Source organism: Diabrotica undecimpunctata, chromosome 1 (assembly GCF_040954645.1).
Source record: "Diabrotica undecimpunctata isolate CICGRU chromosome 1, icDiaUnde3, whole genome shotgun sequence".
NCBI lineage: Eukaryota > Metazoa > Arthropoda > Insecta > Coleoptera > Chrysomelidae > Diabrotica > Diabrotica undecimpunctata.
Window position 1 is genome coordinate 98,362,444 of NC_092803.1, and position 18,944 is coordinate 98,381,387.

Here is an 18,944-nt window from a genome sequence, read left to right on the forward strand (position 1 = left end):
TATATACAGGTTGTCCAAAAACTTGTTTGGTTAAAATAAATTGAATTATTATCTTTTAAATTATATTTTTGTATTTCTAACTTTTCTTAGATATCTTTAGTGTTTCTAAGGTTAATTGTATTAAGATTTATTGGTGAAAAATTTGAACTTTCATTTTGAAAAATATTAATAAAAGGAATAACTTTTGGAAGATTTATATGAGCAAAGTGATTTTTACTAATTTTTTCTGTTTGGAAGACTTCATTCTTGATTTTTACGGTACATTCGGGAACTGATTCTAAAACGTAGCTTCCATGTATTGGTAAATTTTCGTTTGAGTTTGGGCACTCGATAATTGCTAATTCTACTTCTGGAACTGTAACTGTCCATTTTCCGTCGCTGATTCTTCTAGATTCTATCTTCTTTATCTTTACTTCGAAATATTCACATGACAATGCCTTTTTCTTGAAATTTATTAATTGGACTGCACAAGGGGCTTCCTCGGTTATCGTTAATTTATTACTTCCTTTACATATGTACTCTTCTGAGTCTATTTATGTGCATATATCTTCCATGTAGATATAGCTAAATTCATTAAGTGCAAGGAATGGTTTGTAAGGTAAATGAATAAGATAATTTAAGTTATTCATAGGAATAGGAATAGGGAATAGCTGGTAATAATCATATATTTCTGATTCAACTAATGGAATCTCTAATACAAATGTAATTATAGAATTTACTGAATAGCTCTTAATATTTATTATTTTCTCGTACTGAATTATTTTTCCTAGTGTAGTATCAAAAGGCATTAATTTTGACTTCGTCTGAGATTTTGCTTTCTTTATTTCATTTAAAAGTTAAATCGGATTTACTATAGAATTGTGCAATATATTTATTTTGGCAAATGAGATTGCAGTTTCTACTTTCTCAAAAATATCATAAATTGTTTGATAAAGTAATTTGATTTATCACTAAAAATGACTGAATATGTGTATACATACTTTTTTCAAATAAAGCTAATTTGTTCTCTATAGCTTCAATTTTTGATTTCAAAATCTATTATGTGAAATATTATTTATAGCATTATTAAAAGTATTTATAGAATCTTGCAATAAAGATATTTGTCTTAGGGAATTTACTTTTAAGTTACCTTGATTATCTTTTAATTGTTTTATTTCGTTTTCTATTCTTTGTGCGTCTTCTTGGTCCATATTTTCTGTAATACATTTTATTATTGTTCCTAGAGGATTTAGAAGCCCTCTTTTTATTCTATTTTCTTCCTTATACAAAGGTGGATTAATTTTATATATCTGTTCTTCTATTTTACTTTGTAACGTAATTAAAGGGATAAATGAGTTTTCTAATTCTGGATAATAACTTGTTTGATTTTTGAAACTTGTGTGTATTCTTTGAGCTTCATTTTTCAATAAATAAAATTCTTGTATGACAGAAGTTAAATGGTAAATTTGTATAAATGTCCAGTGTGTAGAAATTATTTTGGAGGTACCTAATCTAAAAGGTAGGAGTCCTGGATATGTAGTTACATCTTCAAACTTGACTAAGTTGTCTCGTACGTTGATATAGTTGACTGCTCCGAAGATTCCGACGATAAATCTGAAATATTAGGCATTATTTTAGTTTCGTTTATGTGGACTATTATCTTCTTTTTATTCTTGGGATTTTAAATTTCTATTGTTCCATTTTCTAATATTTGTGTAAGTATATAAGGTACAGTATATTTTCTACTTAATTTTCCTTCGCGAGTTTCTGTTTTTCTATAAACTTGTAATCCTAAACGAGGATCTTTTGAGTTCCTATCTTTATTTCTTTTTCCAATTATGTTTTCTTTAAGTTTTTGATTTTCTTCTTGTATACTTGTATATAGAGCTTGAGTATTATTTTGATGTGCATTAACATATTGAGTATAAGCTTGTGCTGGAATAAGTCTCATGGGATCTTTATTGTCGGTATGTCCCGATACTAATTCGAAAGGTGTATGGCCAGTTGCTGAGTGTATAGTACTATTATAGGCAATAAGAGCATAAGATAAGGCATAATGGAAATATTGTCTGCATCTTTATCTTTTTCTTTTAGTAATCTTAAGTGCTCAGTTAAGGTAGAATGAAATCTTTCTACCGGGGAATTAGATTCGTGATGATATGGAGTAGTAAAATGTATTTTTATTTGATGCGTTTTTAGTAATTCGTCTACACCGTCAGTTTTGAATTCTCCGCCACTATCTGCAACAATTTGCTTCGGTATTCCAAAAAATTAAAAGAAATGTACTAATTGTTGACACGCTGATATCGCTGTGCCAAAATATGGTAACGCTTGGCCATATTTTGAAAATTTATCTATAATTGTTAAAAATCTTTGATTGCCAACTTTTTAAGTATCTATATGTATTATCTCAAAATGCTTGGAAGGTGTGTGGGTTAATATTAAAGGTTCTTTATGTGGATTTCTATTACATTTTGATCTTTAGCATATTTCACATTCGTTTATATATTTTTCTATATCCTTCTTCATTGATTTCCAGTAGTAGTTTATTTTTAAAACTCTAAGAGTCTCTGAAATTCCTCGACGATTTGTTTTGCCGTCGTGCTTATATTTTATTAGTTGATTTCTTTCTTCTGGTAAAACATTGTTAACTAATTTTGTACATTCAATCAATTTTAATTTTGTAAAATATTTACGCCATACATTCTGAAATATTGGTCGTAATTCTTGAGATAAGAAATAAATGTATAAAGTATTTTTGCACGCATTTTTTTTTTTAGAAATTGGGTCACACTTTCTTCGTCAGCTGAAATAGTAGCTCTTATTATTTTATGTTCTTCAAAATTCTCACATTCGCGTTTTAAATAATTTGCAAAAGGCGCTCTTTTAACGATAAGTTGATAGGCTTTATTGTTTATTATTTCATCTAAAAATGAGAACCTATTTTCATTTGAAGATTCAGCACTATGGGCTGTGTCTCTGTCTGAGTTATCCATCTCAACGTTTTCATTGTTCTTATTTCCTGTTGATATAATTTTATTTACTTGAGGGTTTTCTGTAACCTCATTGTTATCGAGAATTTGCAAAGTTTCATTTATTACATTTTCATCAACTATGTCTGGGTTAAATTCAACTAAAAATTGGTCGATATCAAAATCTATGTCACCGGGATTATTTATATTTGATTCTGTTTCAATTGCATTGATATTTATTCGACTTAAAGAATCGGCAATGTTCGTTTTACCGGGTTTATATTTTATAGTATAGTTAAATTCTTCTAATTTTAATCTCCACCGTAATAATTTGGAGTTGGGTTCCTTTAAATTAAATAGAGTTCATTCGATCGATTCGAACGAGTAGGTACATACCGCTCTGTGAATCAGTGTAAAAATTTGCTGTTTATCACAGTAAATACCAGTTTTTAAAAGTATTTTACCATCAAAAAGTGATTAGTAATTGTTGTGTAGAGTTTTTAACGTCAAGAGCTGTATTATTAATCAGTAAGAAATTGTTTATTTTTTACTTTTCTAACCAAAACATTCAGCTGTGTTGACATTTTTTTGCCATATTCGACATAAGTCAGTCCTACCAGGGACTGGCTCGTCGAAGTTTTAGACAGGCAACCAGTAATACAGACATGCGTTACAACTGCTGCCTATCACTCGAAACTTTAATACAATAAAACCAAAAATAGTTACTTTTGACTGCATGAGTAACAACTTAAATCAATGTTCTCCTACAGTTAGCAACACCATGTCTGGAAACAGCATCAGTAATAATCCAAATTTATATGCAACTGCTACTATGTCAAAACCCAAACCGAAATTTCCCAAAAAAGATCAAGCAATATTAATACATGCTGAACCAAACTTATTACTACTCGACTACGTCAAAGCCATAGGAAACATTGTTAGCCCCAAAAACATATGCTTCACCTCAAGAATTTCCAATAACCGGATATGCATCTACTTAACAAATTCTGAACTCGTAGAACATATTTTAACAGAATATCCTACGATTACAATCAACTCTGTAGAACTACCCGTTAGAAGACTGGTAACCCCAGCCAAGAGACTAATAATCTCCAACGTCTGTCCATCAATACCTCATGAAATTATAGAAAAACACCTTCAAGATCTTGGTCTTCAACTTGCTTCACCAGTGTCACATATTAAAGCTGGAAACCCTGGTGATGAATTTACGCATATTATGAGCTTCAGAAGACAGGTATATGTTACTCCAACTACAGATAGCCTCGAAATCGAAACATCATTAATAATTCCATTCGACAATAATTCATACAGAATATTTCTCTCTACTGACAAAATGGCATGTTTTCTATGCAAAAACAAGGACATACAGCAAATAACTGTTAAAATCCCCCTAGCAATCCTCTCCCAAATGAACAAACGTCCCCAGCTGAACCCCCTGCTACCCCAATATCAAACAACATGGCACTACCAAACACAACACAAAATTCGGTTCCCAGTCAACAGATAAAAACTGTCGATATATCCACCACTTCTATTGCCGCAAACAATGAATTTCTTCCTCCTACCACTGGTCAGAAACGAACTCGTTCTGACCTCAGCGATTCTACCTCCCAAGAAACATACACATCTACTAACTTACCCATCAAAGACATAAAAATGCCTTCACCCGATGCTAACGTAACTATAAAGCATAAAACTAAAAAATCCAAGAAAGTCGCACCCGATCAGTCTAAATTAACCGCCTCCTCTGTTCTCACAATTAATATTCTTTATCAAGAAAATCCAGACTTATTCTCCTTACCGGTTGAAAATTTTCTTGCCTTTCTGGAAAACTCATTCGGCAGTAATAACCCTCTACAATAAGCACAGCAATTCACTGAAAATGTTAGATCACTACTCGACGACATGTTTAGAATATACCCTTCACTGGAAGATAGAACAATTAAAAATAGATTTACAAGGATTTCTAAGAAAATTAAACAGCAACTTAATTTCGACAATTTAGAAATTGGAAGCACAACATCGCAATCTACAAATAATGATGTAGATTATCTAACCGACTCTTCACTGACCTCTCAACGTTCTAAATGTTAAAAATATTTTACTTTCACGTTAGTGCAGTGGAACTGCGATGGGTTTAACCCCCGCTTAGAACGCTTACAACAATTAATAAATAATACAAAAGCAGATATTATCTGCCTTCAAGAAACCAATTTCAAGGAAACACATAGACGTGAACTTAAAAATTTTGAAGGTTACCATTTCCTTCGGCCTACGTTTATAAGAGCAAGTGGGGGAACATCTATCTGCGTGTCTAATGATTTATTTTCTATACAATATATCCTAACCACCAATTTGGAGGCCATAGCAATAACTGTCTGGTGTCCCGACCAAATAACCATATGCAGTACATATATTCCACCTAATTATAACTTAACAGAAACCGAGTTAGATGACTTAATCCGCCAACTTCCCAGTCCTTTTATACTAGTTGGAGACTTTAACGCCCATGTGGGGCTCAAAGAAAACATTTGGTAGAGGAAAAACCGTAGAGACCGTATTAAGTTGCAATAATACTTGTCTGATGAATAGTGGAGCCAGTACATATTTTAACATCGCCTCAGGAACTTACTCATCTATCGATCTAAGCATTTGTGATCCCAAGTCTGCCGATTCACTCTCATGGTATACTTTAGATAGCTTATATGATAGTAACCACTTTCCGATAGTCATAACAACATCGATATAGACGAGGCAATAACTCTCTTTAACAACTGCATTATTATGTCTGCAGAAAATCATGAACAAAAATAACAATTTGCCCCTATAAAAAAGCAGTACCATGGTGGAATTCAGAATGTGAACTAACTGTACGTCAATGCAAAACAGTCCTCAACAGATATCGAAAAAGAAGAACTCCAGAAAACCTAATCTATTTCAAAAAGCTAAGAGCCAAAGCGAAATATGTCCTTAAAAAAAGCAAAAAAGATTCCTGGCAAAATTTTGTCTCTACAATTACTAGTGATACTCCACCATCTAAAGTTTGGATAAAAATAAGACAAATAAAAGGTCATAAAACTCCTCCAAAATTCCAGCAATATCACTGAATGGAAAAGTTATAACAGATAACCAAAAAATTGCTCAAATCATGGCTGAAAGTTTTGCATGAAAATTCAGGTCTGAAGTCGAACAGATTGAAAGTCCAAATGACCAGAATATACAAACTCCTCTTGTTCCACAAATTAGTAGACACGACATTGATGCTATGTACCTTCCTTTTACACAAGAAGAATTAGCACTTGCACTATCCTCTTGTACGAACTCCGCCGCTGGACCAGACAATATCCCAATTATATTCATCAAAAATTTATCTCATTCCAGCCTCGCAACACTGCTGAATCTTTATAACAAGATATGGCATACTCAGCACTTACCCAAACTGTGGCGTGAATCAATTATCATACCAATAAAAAAAATCTGATCTACCCTCAAACCTAACAAAATCATACAGACCTATCTCTCTAATCTGTTCATTATGTAAACTGTTTGAGAAAATGATTAATTCAAGATTAACATGGCTTCTCGAAAAATATTCAATAATTGACTCAGCGCAATCCGGTTTCAGACGTCACCGTTCAACCCTTGACAATTTAGAGCTATTACAAACACAAATAGCTTCCGCTATTTCAAACAAACAGGATCTGATCGCTACTTTCTTTGATATAGAAGGAGCTTTCGATACTATCTCGCGCCAAGCCATTCTTGAAAAGCTTCGTCAATACAAGATAACAGGAAATATTTACTCCTTCATAAAAAACTTTTTACAACAAAGAACGTTCAAAGTGAAAACAAATGGGGAAATTTCGGCGACATTCGGGCAAAATAATGGAGTTCCACAAGGTTCAGTACTCAGTACAACACTGTTCATTCTTGCAATAAATGATATTTGTTCCAGTATTTGTCCACCAGTCAAGCACTTAATATACGCAGATGACCTTATTTTATATTGTCAGGGAAAAAGTACAATCGCCACATGCAACGTACTCCAAACCGCTGTAAATCAACTTAGCGAATGGTCCAAAAAAACCGGATTAGCTCTTTCAACGACTAAATCCAAATTAATACGGTTTAGCAGAACACCCTGCAGCCAAAGTCCAATTATCACCCTTAATGGAACTCCATTGCAACTAGTTACTCATCACAAAATACTTGGTTTAACGTTTGACAGTAGGCTAACTTGGAAACAGCATATTAGTGTATTAAAGGGCAATGCAATGAAGAGACTCAATATCATCAAGGCACTATCAAAGTACACATGGGGTGCGGACGAAACCATCTTACTTAATATATATATAGAGCTTTAATCCGCTCAAAACTGGACTACGGCAGCTTCATATATATGTCTGCATCAAAATCTGACTTAAAGCTACTGAACTCTGTGCATAACACTTCTATTCGTCTTTGCTTAGGCGCTTTCAAATCCAGTCCCATAGATAGCCTTTACTGCGAGGCTAATGAACTACCTCTCTGGATTCGACGAGAGTATCTTCTTCAATCTTATTTTGCTTCCGTATCCGCAAACCCATCCAATCCTGTCTACCACTTAATTACTTCAACATCGCCTCCGGAGACCCCACAAAGGATCCAATCAATAATAGACATCCAGAAATTAACTCTAAGAAATACCACCGACCTTGCTAAAACACATCCCTTCCCAATCCCGGATACCCCGCCTTGGAATAGACCAATCCCACATTCAATCACTTGTCTATTAGAATACAGTAAACATGAAACCTCAAGCCTTCTCATAAGGCAATACTTCAAAGAAATTATAAGCAAGTACCAATTCCAAACAATTCTGTATACAGATGCCTTCAAAAGCGAAGCAGGCGTTGGATGTGCCGTTACCACACATGATGAAGTAATAAAATCATCTTTTTTACCGAATTTATGCAGCGTATACACTGGAGAACTTTATGCGATACTAGAGGCTTTTAAAAAACTAAAAACAGATCATAAAAACCAAGTAATATGCACAGACTCCCTGTCGTCACTACAATCGATAAAAAGCCTATACTCTAAGCATCCCTTAGTTCAAGAAATCCATAGGACACACAATGCACTCGCTTTTCAAGGTGTAGATGTCACGATCATCTGACTACCATCCCATGTCGGCATCCTCGGTAATGAAAAAGCAGACCAAGCAGCCAAGCAAGCTTCTTGTGTAAACAGTCAATCCTCAAAAGCCCAACATATTCAAATCCGTAATGACCTAAAGCAAATTTTCAAGCAACAACAATATCATACCTGGCAAACTCACTGGAACACAATCAAGAGTGCATTACATGAGATCCGGCAGACTGTTGAAAAATTTGAACTTCCAAATATGTCTAGAAACGAAAAAGCTGTCATCCGAAGATTAAGAATAGGATATACCCGATTCACACATGAATATTTAATGAAATCCGAGCCGAAGCCCAATTGCCAAATCTGCTCAAGTGTATTAACCGTGAAACATATCCTGATCGAGTGTCCCCGGTACGCAAAACACAGAATGCAACATAAACTTAAGTCAAATATCAAAGACGTTTTAAACTCGCCCGATCAAGTCTTTAACCTAATTGGTTTCTTGAAAGACATTCAGTTGTTCAACAAATTATGACCCCTTGTTTTCCATATATTTTACCTTTAACTTATATCTTAGTGATAAAACTGTTGTATTATTTAGTCATAGGCTCTAAACTTATAGATTAACTTACTGTAGCAATTAGTAACATGCATTTATTGTAATAATTATTGTACACAATATTGTTTGTGTCAATGGCCATTGCAGCCGAGACACATTAATTTAAATAAAAAAAAATAAAAAAAAATTAAATAATCATATTAGGGGTCTATGGTCGCATAAAATTTCAAAAGATCTGCCGTATAAATAAAGTCTAAATGTTTTACAAGCCCATACAATTGCTAAAAGTTCTTTTTCTATCGTAGAATATTTTTGCTCTGTTTGATTAAGAGTTCTTGAGGCATATGCTACGGGTAAATCATTTGGGACTTTTCCTTGTGACAAAATTGCACCTAAGGCTATATTTGAAGCGTCTGTAGTTAATATAAATGGTTTTGAAAAACCTGGATATTTTAAAATAGGAGCATTTATTAAAAGTTCTTTAAGATGATTAAAAGATTTCTTAAATTCTGGAGTGTGTATAACTTTTGCATGTTTCTTTAGACACATAGTTAAAGGTTTAGCTATTTTGGGGAAATTTTGGATAAATCTTCTGTAATATCCTGCTAATCCTAAAAACGACTTTATTTCTTTTTGCGTAGTAGGAATAGGAAAGTTTTCGACTGTATTTATTTTTTCTGGATTTGGTCGTACTCCGTCTTTTGTTATAACATGTCCTAAATATGCCACTTCTGTTTTATCTAGTTGTATTTTTAAATTAGATTTTCTTAGTCTTTTAAAAATTGCTTTCAGTCTTTTAACATGTTCTTGCAATGATGAGGAAAAAACAATTATATCATCTAAATATATATAGCATATTTCATTCTGATATCCTCTTAATACATTATTCATAACTTTCTGAAAAGTAGCTGGGACATTTTTCAATCCAAACGGCATACGTAAAAATTCATAATGTAATAACTCTGTGGAAAATGCTGTTTTTGGTACATCTGCTGGTTCCATTTCTATCTGGTGGAAACCATTTGCTAAATCTATAGTAGTAAAATATTGAGCTCTTCCTAGACCATCTAGAATATTATCTATTAATGGAAAGGGAAATTTATTTTCTGTTATATTTTCATTCAGTTTGCGGTAATCTATAACTGTTCTATATTTCTTTTGGTTACTTGCATCCATTTTCTTCTCTATTACCCAGATGGGTGAATTAAAAGGCGAGTTTGAATCTTGTATTATTCCATTTTTTAACATGTGATTTATTTGTCTACTAACTTCTTTTTTATAAACTTCCGGATATCTGTAATTCCTCGTGTAAACCGGAGTTATCATTAACTAAATCTATTTTATGCTTTATTTCATTCGTAAAACTAAGGGGCGTTCCGTCTATATAAAAAATATCTCTATATTCATAACATAATTTACTTATAGCTTCGTATTCTTCTTTGTTACAATGATTAAGTCTAAGTTTCTTGAGATTTTCTCTTTGTAGATAATCTATTTCTTCTTCTTCTATGTCCATCTCCTCAATATGATATGACTGAATATTATTTAAATTTTCTTCTTGTATATTTTCTACATTAAAAGGTTCCGTAAATTTAATTTCCGCTGGAGTTTCTCCTAGGTTACTTATCATAGTAAAAGCGTTGTGATCATTTATCTTAATTAAACATGAAGGAATTTCTGCATTTCTGATTTTTGTATAATTTAGTATCGCTATACCAGATATTCTGTTAACTGGGACTTTAATTTTTTGAGCAGTTCTTGGTGGTATTATTATTTTACTAGGTTTAAAATATTTTTGTTTAGTTGGATCTTGTGATGTTAAAAATATTGGAAGAGAAATGGTTGGGGTCTTTAGTTTTGAATCTTTAAAATCAATAATAGCATTGATTTGTGATAAAAAGTTGCATCCTAGCAAACCGTCAAAATTAGGAGAGAAATCGAAAAGATAAAATTAATGACAATTTTAATTTTTAAAACTAGGGAATATTGGAATGGTCATAGTTTCATTATGAATTGAAGTAGCGTATGCAGTATGCACAGCAAATTGCTCAGGAATTATATATTTCGAAAAAAGTTCTCTTGCGAGGTCAGGTCTAAAAAAACTTTGTTCTGATCCTGTATCTATTAAAAATGTAGCATTAATTTCTGGAATTATTATCTTAGGTAATTTATCATATTGTTTAATAGCATTAAAATTTATGTGGCTGTACTTGTTGAGGCTTGGACTGGAAAATTTTCATCATTATATATTCTTCTTTCGTTTTCATTGCACCTTCTTAAATTATTATTATTATTATATGTTCTTTCATTATCATTATATATTTCTTCTCTTACATTATTACTCGTTATTTTATGATTAATAAATTATTTGGAGAACGTCTATCATTTCTAAAATTACTTCGTAAACTAAAGTTATTGGAACTTGTATCCATTGACTCAGGTCGCATTGAATTTCTGCCTTTATTTTAGGTAGGAATAGATGGCTGATATCTAGGTATATTTGGAAATTGTCTTTGAAATTGGTTTATATTATTATTATTAAAACCATTGTTCGAAAAACTTGGACGATTTTGAAAATTATTATTTGGATTTCTGAAAAAATTATTATTTCTGAATTGACTAGAACTTTGGGAAGAATGTCGATTTTGAAAATTATTATAATTCGAAAAATTCTGATTTCGAGAAAAATTATTTCTATTTGGAAATGAAGAGTGTTGTGAATTATTATTTGAATTTCTATTGGAATTATTATAGGATCGAGAATTAATAAAATTTGTGATTAATAAAACCAATGTTCGAAAAACTTGGACGATTTTGGAAATTATTATTTGGATTTCTGAAAAAATTATTATTTCTGAATTGACTAGAACTTTGGGAAGAATGTCGATTTTGAAAATTATTATAATTCGAAAAATTCTGATTTCGAGAAAAATTATTTCTATTTGGAAATGAAGAGTGTTGTGAATTATTATTTGAATTTCTATTGGAATTATTATAGAACCGAGAATTATTAAAATTTGTGGATCTCGTAGTATTACTTCGATTTTTAAAACTAATAAAATTTTCTTCTTCTTTAGCGAAAGCCATTGCTTGTTCTATTGAATCAGAATTCTTTAATTTGACTACTAACTGCATGTGATAATTAAGGCCATTTATAAAAGTTTTAAGACAAAGATCTTCATATTGTTGAATTTTTAATATTTTTACATTTAATTGGTCATTAGACATATTTATTTTTGAACAAAGAGTGCTTCTAGCATCCTGGATTCTTAAACCAAAATTTTGAACATTTTCGTTTCTTTCTGGTTTCATTGAAATTATATCTTGTATTAAACAATCAATTGATCTCTGATCAGAAAATGTTACTATAAGAGAATCTTTAATTTTTGCCCAAGAATCAAGTTCTGTTCTTGATGCAATAAGGTCTGCTGCTCTGTCAGTTAACTTACTTAAAACAGTATCAAAAAGACAAACATTTATAGGATTATTTGCATCTCTATTGCTATGATTATTCAAAAAATTTTCACATGATTTAATAAATCTATTTAATTGTTTCGGATTGTCATCAAAAGTAGGAATGTTATCTGCTTGATATTTAATTAATTGAAAATTAGGTTGAGTCATCTCGTTAAATGTTAAATTTACTAAATGATCTAAAATGTCCTCCACAGTGAATTAAAAAATATATAATATATAGGTAAAAATATGCATTTTGGTAAAATATGAAACACTTACAAGAATATTTTCATTTTCTATAGACTTCAGACTATTTTTGTTTTTCCGTCTGCACCAATAGGATTCTGGACGATGCTGGTTCCTTCTCCCTGGTCTTGGCTTCTCCAATGGGTTGTGAACAATGTTTGTTCCTAGCCCTGGACGTTTGGCTGTTACCGTACCCGAAATGTAGATTTTTTCCGTTAATCTTTAAAAGGAAAAATTGCACACGAAATCCGGCAAAGTTAACACGAACACTGTACAATTTCGAAAAATCCGAATGACTGCGTCAGTTACGAATGGCGTTTACTTGAAAACACTATAAAACTTCGAAAAATCCTACTGACTGCTCCAGTTACGAAGTTTAAAGCCGAATACGGATTTTTAAAAAATTAATTTTCGTAACAAAATTTATTTATTGAGAACGTACAAGTATTATAACAACTACAAAACAAGAAGCTCTTAATCTAATTAAACACTGGTATATATAGTCTTTCTATATGTCGTCACACATTGGATAATCCAGGGACGTAACTCTGTAGAATGTAAGTAACGAATTTCATAAATAGGACCAGGTAGACTATACAACTGCTGGCATAAGAATTTGTGGATAATTCATGAATGGTTAGCAATTTTAATTAAAAATTGATGAAAGTGCCTTACCTACAGAACAACAAATGATGATATGATATAAATTTACAACATATTTTAATAATTAGCCAACACACTCGATTTTTTCACGGCAACCATGTTTGTTATTATTAATCGGTTTAATGTAAATAATTACAAAAATGCTAACTGATCAATAAGTGGCATAGAGTAAGTAGATCGAATCTTTTTGGATTCGCTTCCAAGATAAGCTCCATCAAAACATAATCACGACTCAGGTACACGACGATGATTTGGTGACCCAGTGTACATAGTTGCAAGAGGCCAAAGCGGTCATATATTAATTAAAGCCTAAATTAAATTTAAACGTTATACTTTGAAGTACTTTTTCTCTGCCGATAATTTTAATAATTGTTGTTAAAAAAATAAATAGTAATTTACAGTAGGTAAATATTTACTAATTTACAGTAAACAAGAAAGCAAGCAAGCAAGCAAGCAATTTAATTAAACCCAGCCTGTGAGAAATGTTCACCCCTAAGAATTACGTTCGGGTGTAACAATTCATTGGAGCGAGGTGTATTAATTCGAGTAAAAACAGAAGTCACTCCATCGCGCTCCAATGCTCCAGACCATCCCTTTCCCCCCTATAGCACTCTGATGCGCGATAGGGGCACAACTATCAGCCAAATGCTCTTCATATGGAGATCCTGGGTAATAGAACCCCTTCATGGTTTCCTAACTGAATTCAAAACTCAGGACAGCGCATTGTCGCTATATTCCTGTTATTTTAATGTGGCTTATCCGCGAACTAAAATTGCTTACTTGGGCCTCAAGTCTCCGCTCTGAGCTAGGCTCAGTTTGGCGACTTGGTGCTCAAGGGATTGAGCCCTACATGCCCGAGTTTTTAGTGGTTTTTGTTAATATTTTTTTGTGGCTTGCGCTGGTTTTTGTTAGTAGTTTTTTGATTTTTTTGGTGGCCGAAGCCGTTTTTTGTTGTTTTTTGGATTTTTTTTTGTACGATGCCTGAAACATAAAATCAGAATTAGTGCATATTTATATAATAAATTATCTACATAAAATTTACTGGGTCCACGCTGTACGTTGCGATTGTCTACGAGGGTTATGAGCTACGAACTATCTTCATTGTGCGTTGTTGTTGTTTTTTGAAGTGTTTTCTTTTTGGTGTTTTGTTTTCTCTCTGGTGTGATTGTTGATTTTCTCTCTAGTATTATGATTTTATTCTACTATTTGTTGTTTGGGTCTTTTGTGCTTCCATCTGTGGAAAGCGTCGTACCTCAATATCTCTCGCAATATGTGGTTGGGGTGGTTCTCTATCTCCGCAAACTTTGTCCTAGCTTTTTCTTTCATTGTGTCGGTCACTCTGATTTGTTGTAGTTCTCTAAAGAGGAATCTTTCTGCTACGTATCTCGGTACGTTGACTGCTTCTCTTAGGCTGTTCGTTATGTGCCGCTTGTATTTTCTTTTTTGATGTATTGCATATGTGTCCCCATGCGAGAGATGCATATGTTAGTATAGGAAGAATTATACTATTTATTAATCTTATTTTTGTTTTCAATCTAAGTTTGCTTTTTCTTCCTACTAGGCCTCTTATTGATGCTCTTGCCATGTTGGCTTTTTGTACTGTAGCTTCTACATGTTTGCTAAATGTTAAGCCTTTGTCCATGATTACTCCGAGGTATTTTGCTTCACTTTTCCACTCGATGGGATTGTCTTGCACAGTTACCTGTTCTTCTGATTGTTGTTGCCTCTTTTTGAAAAGTACAGCCTGTATCTTTTCGGAGTTTATAGCGATTTTCCATTTTAAACTCCATTCTTCTATGTCATCTAGCGCTGTTTGTAAGTTGTTTACCGCTATGTCTACATTTCTGTGTTTGGCCGCTATCGCTGTGTCGTCGGCATAGAGGCTTAGTAGTGTACCTGGTGTTCTAGGTATGTCTGCTGTGTATATTTTGTACAGTAGAGGTATATTTTGTACAGTACCGCTCCCTGTACAGCCTCCGGGTTCCCGAGTTCGGATAGGACTTGTCCTATCCGGACTCTGAAACTACGATTGCTTAAGTACGAAGAGATTAGTCTTGTCATTGCTCCGCTGTAGCCGTATCGTCTCATTTTGTAGATCAGTCCTTTATGCCAGACTCTGTCGAAAGCTTTGCTTACATCTAGAAAGACAGCTCCTGTGAATTGTTTGTCATTAAATTCAGCTACTATGTACTCTGTTAATCTAAGTACTTGTAGCTCACTGGAGTGTTCTGATCTAAAACCGAATTGGGCTTCGGGTATTATATCTAATCTGTCTGTTTCAGCTTGGAGTCTGATGAGTATTATTCTCTCTACAATCTTGCTGATTGCAGGTAGTAAGCTTATTGGCCTGTAGTTTTGCGGGAATGTGCTGTTTTTTCCGGGCTTTGGTAACATTATGACATGAGCCTTTTTCCATCTGTTTGGGAATTTCTTCAATCTTAGCATCGCGTTGATAATATTTGTTAGATATACTATGGCTCTCGCTGGTAAGTATTTTAGAGCCCTGTTCGTTATTTGATCGGGACCAGGTGCTTTTTTCGGCTAGCTATTTTTAATTAGCTCGTTTATCTCCTTCGGTGATGTAGGAGGGATGATTTCGTTCGGGTTTTCGGGTCTTCCTCTTTGTCTTTCGACTTCTTCTATGAAGTCGATGTCCTCATCTGGGTAGTAATTTAATGTACACTCTCTTTCGAGAGTGCTCCTCATTACTTCTGCTTTTTCCTCTGTGGTGTAGACTATTCCGTTTTCTCCATGTAATGGAGGGATTTGCTTTCTGTCGTTTCTCAGTATTCTCTGGAGCCTCCAAATATTTTGCATATTTGGTCCTTGCTCCTCCATGTCTCTTATGTGGTTTTCCCAGCTTTCACTACGGTGTTGTTGTAGTGCTGTTTTGACCTCTCTGTTTAGCCTATTTGCTCTATTTTTGTCTGCCTGGTTCCTTGTCCTTCTCGCTGTCTGCTTTGCTCTGTTCTTTTCCCTTATTAAGTCTTTTATTTCTTGTGGTATATCCTTAAATCTTCCCGTGTGCATTTCTACTTCCTCTTCTGTAGTGCTGTTTCTGAGTGCTTCTTGGATGATGTTTTCCAACTCTAGGACTCTGTCTTCTATTTCTCGTGGGTTGTCTATCACTGGAACTATGTTAATTCCAGTGCTCACGAGTCTTTTAAAGTTTGTCCACTTTGTTTTCTTTTTAACTCTTTTGATTGTACTTTCTTCTTCCCACGTTCCTAGTTCTAATAGGATGGGGTTGTGGTCCGTTGTGCCTTCGTTTAATGTTTGTATTTCTGTTTGTAGTCCTAGGTTTCTTGCTACTACAATGTCTATGTGTGTAGGAAGTCCGTTTCCTGGGTAATGCGTTGGGTCTGTGGGGCCCATTGCCATAACGTCGTCATTATTTTCTATGTATGTGTTTAGTAGTCTTCCGTTTCTGTTCGTAGCTCTGTCGTTCCAGTTTGGGGATCTTGCGTTTAGGTCTCCTATTATGATTGAGGGTTCGTTGTTTAGGAACATATTTAAGTCGTCTTAAATCAGTAGGTCGTCTTGTGGTCTTACATAGGCGGAGGTAATTCTGACTTCTCCTTGCCTCATTTGTACTCTTATTGTTGTTGCTTGCATAGTATTTAGTTGTGGTGTTAGAATTCTGATGTGACCTATGCCTTTTTTCACTAATATTGCTGTGCCACCTGGTCTTGCTGTGTTGTCGTTCCTGTATATGTCGTAGTCTGGAAACTTGATGTTGATGTTGTTCGTGAGCTTTGTTTGCTGTATTGCCACGACGTCCATTTCATATCTATTGACCAGTTCGTCCAGTATATTCTGGTTGGTCCTTGTGCCTCCTGGGTTCCAGGAGCCTATCCTCAAGTATCCCCTGTTTGCTTGCACTAGTTCAGTGCTAGCTTTATATCTGCAATCGCCTCGTGGAGAATTCTAGTGACCAGTTCCTTAACTGAGTTCACTAGGCCGTCTTGCTGTTGTTTCGAGATCAAGATGGTGTTCTCGGTATTTTGCGCTTTTGCTGCCTGTGCGTAGGAAGGTCCGCTTGATGTTTGTTGCGGCCTTTTTTGCGGGGCTTGTTGTCTCTGTGGTTGTTTTCTTCCCCAGGTTGGGCATCTGGGGCATCCTCTGAAGTTTGCCGGGTGTTGACCCTGGCAGTTGGCACATTTTGCCTTCTGTTCTCGGGGCATTTGGCAGTTTCTTGTGCAGTGATTTTCTCCGCATCGTACGCATCGAGGTGTCTTAAAACACGCTCTCTGCGCGTGGTGGTACCCCTGGCAGTTGAAACACTGCGTGGGCCCAGTTGCTTTTCTGAGGTCTTCGATGTGAACCTTCATATGCATCAGATTAGTAATGCTCCTGGCTTTTTCCACGTCCTCCTTCTCCAGTGTCAGCACAAACATTGGTAGATTTCTTTTATCACTCTTTCTGGAAATCATATTCTTTATTGATTCACATTCGATATCATACTCTTCTTTGAGAGTATTGAACATTTCTGTAACGTCTGTGTTTGGAGGTAGTCCTCTTAAAACCATTCTTAGTTTTATATCTCCCTCTAGTGGGAAGGCAATCCACTGTATAGGTGTTTTTTGACTATACTCCTCTATGATTTTTACCATAGACCTATAATCTTCTGGACTTTTCGCTTGTATTAACGTTTCTCGTCCACTTCTCGATAGTCTATTCGACGTTATCACCTTCTTTTTCTGAGCAATGTCTAGTATTGCTCCTGTCTGGCTGACGCTCTGTAATTTAATTACAGGCGGCTTTGGTTTCCACGTTGGTTTATCTTGTTTCGTGGTTTGTTCTCCGTCGGTTTCCATTGCTTGTGCTTGGCATGGAGTCGGAGGGCGTGGTGTAGCGCGCGCATCTCTTTCCTGATGACTCTCTAGTTCTGTTGCACTAGGGGTCGCTAGTGGAGGGAAGTCTTCCTTCACGGCCTTCTTCTTGCTGTTTTTGGGTTCTTCTGCTTGTTTTCCCTTTTTTGTATTTTCTATGGTTGTTTTTGTCTTTGGGATTGTTCCCGTGGACTTTTCTGCGGTTGCTTGTGTTTGGGATTGTTCCCGTAGACTTTTCCGGTTTTGACGCCTTTTTGGCTTGGGTTTCCCAGGTATCTTCTTTGCTGCTCTCTTTTGAGACCGTTTCTGTTGTCTTCTTGGTTTTTTTATTTTCTTTTCCATTGCTAAGTTCTTGGAACTTTGAGTCAATGTGGCCAATTATTGTTTTTTGCGAGGTTACTATCGTATCCTGCAGTTCTTCAATTTTCTGTTTTAGTGCTGCTATTTCGGCGTCCTTTTCTTTCAATATAATCTTCATCTTTGCCAGTGCTGACTTTTCGTCCTCACTGCTCCTCTGTCTCATCCTTTTTGTAGTGGCTCGTTTTTCGAGTGGTACGTCGTCGTCAGTGGAGTACATTTCTTTTTCGCGGTTTCCCTCCGCGCGGTCTTTTGTTTATTTTTTCTTGGTCTTGGGGCGTTTGAAGTCCCCTTCGTGTGGGAAGATCTTCAAAGATCTCGTAATTTGTGTCCTGGTCTTCTAGGAGGGCATCATAGGTATTATAGTTGAGTTTATACCTCGAACTATAACCATTGGGGCTGGGAGTTTACAGTAAACAAATTATTATAAAATACAAATAAAATTTTATATATATTTTGATAAAAAAAAGTTTAACTTATCTGGAAGGACAGTTTTTTAATATTCTAATTTTATAGTAATAATAATTTAAAAATCGAAGTTACATACTTTTACTTCTGTATACAAGTTTATTATAATTAAAGGACACTTGTCGAGAGTATGACAGGACCTCAATTTCAAAAATTCTAAAAGTTTTCACAAAAGTTTAAGGTCGAGCTTTAAGTCTGACAATCCTTTCTGGTAAGGGTCTAAGATTATTAATTCTTCTTCTTCTTCTTCCTCTTTATAAGCAA

General features: G+C 34.5%; 1 protein-coding gene across 2 annotated transcripts in view; it reads left to right on the top strand.

Moving 5' to 3' along the window:
- The window catches only part of GC (gamma-glutamyl carboxylase), a 996,199-nt gene that overhangs the window by 924,691 nt on the left and 52,564 nt on the right, over positions 1-18,944 (top strand). The gene's annotated exons all lie outside the window — the stretch shown is intronic.